At 26.8% G+C, this 3,418-nt stretch overlaps 1 non-coding gene across 1 annotated transcript; it reads left to right on the top strand.

Moving 5' to 3' along the window:
- The first annotated feature begins 2,861 nt into the window (after nt 1-2,861).
- TRNAS-GCU (transfer RNA serine (anticodon GCU)) lies at nt 2,862-2,943 on the top strand. Its single transcript has one exon. It is a non-coding gene; the product is annotated as a tRNA-Ser (tRNA).
- The last annotated feature ends 475 nt before the right edge of the window (nt 2,944-3,418 follow it).

Below are 3,418 nucleotides of genomic sequence, written 5' to 3'. Positions count from 1 at the left end.
CATTCATTCATTTATTTTACTTTTACTTTCAGTGGATTGTTACAGATATCATTGCTCCATTTTTATATGTCATCGCAATCTTTTATTACTTAGTCTTCTTCCTCTCATTACTTTTTTCACGTATTCTCTCATGCTTCGCCTAGGGCATCCTATTTTCTTCTTTTGTGCTTGTTCACATTACAAAATTCTCTTATGAAACTACGTACCACTTATTTTTTTGATGTTACCAGATAATTTTAATTGTCTTTGTTGGATATAATTCATGTTGTCTCATTAAGTCATCACTTTCTTTATCTAGCCTGTTTTTTATCCTCCTTCTCAGGATGTTGCTGTAACTATTAATTAAAGATTTAACCTTTCGATTCATATCCGTATGTACTTCTACTCTAAAAAGTATTATATTTTAAACTGGGTTTCGTAAATTACTTTTTCCTTTTCTTTAGCAGTTCTTTTTATCAATTTTTTTATTGGTTCAAACGAACTGGAATTTAAGACAACTTTCCTGCCCGTAGTTATTACTTAAGACCTCCATTGTAGCTGCGGTCTATTTTTATTTAATAAGGAATAAAATTAATTATACAAATAAAGTAAGAATAATGATTAAAAATTTTTTCAGAGCTACTTAGTAAGTAATATAATAAGATATTTTTATTTTGATCTCCTTAAATTTCTCTATTGATCTTAGATTTTACGGAACAGATCTCAAAGAAAATTTGACTTTTGATTTGAAAATTTGACCTGGATTTGACTTTTTTCAATGTAGTGTCATTAAATTTTATTCAAATGAAGAAAACTTTATGTAGAATGTTTAAGATTCTTATATATGATTAATTAACAATTAAACAACATAGTTTATGAATGACTTTATAAAATATATAATATTCTTTTTAATGTACATGTGAAAAAGTAGGAAAAACTTAATTTATAGGTATAAATCGTAAAAATTGGATTTTTTCCTACCTTTTCACAAAGAAATACTTTCGTTATAAAGTTCTCATACTGTTTATATTCTTTTTGATTTTCAAATAAAATATTTTAATTTTTATTTGACTGTTCTACTGATAGTTTTCTCTTTAAATAAATCCTATTTTTTCTACGTGAAATGAACGTAAAAATATATTTTTTTAATTGTTTTTTAATAAATAGCTAATCTCTGTGACGGAGTGGTAGCGTCTCCACTTTTCATCCGGGAGAACCACGAGTTCGAATCCCGCCGATAAGGCGTGGAATTTTTCATACTATACAAAATTTCATTTCCATTTTTCCACGTACAAATTTCTCTGTAAGCTTCTGCGTTGAATTTAATTCATCAAGTAAAGAAAAATAATAATTTTTGAAAAAATAATATCTAAAATTTAATTTTTATTACTTTCATATGTTAAAATTGTTTGTAACGCAACTCTAAGTATATAATTTTTTTTTAATTCTCGGAAAGAGACAATTATTTTTAACTTAAAAAAATATTCCTAAAAAATCGATACAAAGGTACGTACAGTTGTTTTTTTTCTAAACTAACTACGTAAAACCTTTCAAATATTGTTTTCTGTTTTTTTTTTGTTTTTTTTTTAAATTGACGGAAAATAAAATATAATTTCCAATTTATTGATTGTTAATTTAAGAACGATTTCAAGGCAGTCAAAATTTAAAAACCTTATAATTAATCACTTTTGTTATCTGAACTTAGTGTTTTTATTATTCTTTTTAAGTTAAATCAATTTTTTAATCTTTACAAATTCTGAAAAAAAATTTCACATATTCAATAAAATGAGTTTGTAAGAAACGTAAAAAACAGTGTCATAAAAATTAGAAAAGGAAATGTAGAAAAAAATCATTAAGAGACTTTTATCGAACATATAGTAACATTATCTGTGACACGGAAGTATTTATTAATTTTTTCTCAAGCTTTCTAATTTTCTTGAAGTTTAAAACAAAATTCATTTAAATATCGGAATAACTTCCTGTTACATACACATAGACTGAATATAAAGCTATTATAACCTAATTAGGTTGATTGGTGATGATATATATCATTATAACTAAAATTAATTTTTTAGCTCTTATGAGTATTCCGGAAGTCTTTAGATATCCAATGCAGCTTTCTGGATTCAGAACCCGTAGGCAGCCGCGTCCTGGTTCGTGACTTGTGAGTGAGGTGTAGTCTTGTATGGAGTAGGCCGTTCATACCCGAGACGTATGGTTAATTGAAATCCAACCACCAAAGAACACCGGTATCCACAATCTAGTATTCAAATCCGAATAAATACCTTTTTTTGGGATTCGAACCTGAGGATTCTTGATTTTGAAATCAGCTGATTTACGACGACGGGTTAATAATGATAATGAAATTAAATGTAAAAATTATTTAATCTTTCTACTTGATCTTGTAATTTTTTGGCTAAAATATCTTCATTGAAATTTTCAAGAAGATAGTTACTATGAAACAATCAGAATCTCCTCCACAAAATGTTCATTTTGATGATACGACTGTTTTCCCAGCGCCACTAACTAAATAAATTCATCCAAAAATCATGCTGGGGTTTCCTGTTTTATATTTTTTTTTTTTGTTCTGACAAGCAGACAAAAAAAAAATTATATATATGCATGACAAAAGAAAATACTTGAAAATAAAAATATTTCAGAGTAGAAAGTGCTGCTCATGTCAATCGGTTATTAGTTAACGAGTAAGGTTTCAGTAAAAATGATAATAATAATATTAACAATAACTATACTTAATATTTCATTACGAAGTCAATATTAGATAACCTTTATAAATGAAATATATTATTCATTATTTTTATTATTATTTAAAAATTGTAACTAACCTATATAACTATCAATATACATCTGACGCCATCATGTAAGACGAGGTGGCCGAGTGGTTAAGGCGTTGGACTGCTAATCCAATGTGCTCTGCACGCGTGGGTTCGAATCCCATCCTCGTCGTTATTTTTATAAGAAACTTTTTTCGAAAATTTAAATTCATAATGAAATAAAATATTACAAAAATAAATTAATTATAAATAAAAATTCAAAGTTCATTATTTATTTATTTTTTTTATTATTTAACTAAAAAGTATTCTAATGCAATGTTATTTTTAAAGTAATGTACTATAATCAGGCAATAGCTACTAGAAAAAATATTGCTCTAAGTCATTGTTGGAATATCGTAAAGCCAATACACATATGGCCTATTCAAGTTTTTATCTGTACCTATGAAGCAACTTGTCCTGACTGATTGATTGATCAACGTCCAACAAAAACTACTGAAGATAAATTGATGAAAACTTGTATACATGTTCTTCTTACAGTATAAGTACGTTATAAGAAAGGAGTTTTTGAAATTCCGAGTTTAAATGGTTAAAATGGAGTAAAATGAAGTTCACTTTTTTTTTATTTCTCGCTAAGAAATGAAGATAAC

Source organism: Lycorma delicatula, chromosome 8 (assembly GCF_047948215.1).
Source record: "Lycorma delicatula isolate Av1 chromosome 8, ASM4794821v1, whole genome shotgun sequence".
Lineage (NCBI taxonomy): Eukaryota > Metazoa > Arthropoda > Insecta > Hemiptera > Fulgoridae > Lycorma > Lycorma delicatula.
The sequence above is the reverse complement of the archived record's forward strand: the minus strand, read 5'-3'. Positions and strand labels throughout refer to the sequence as shown.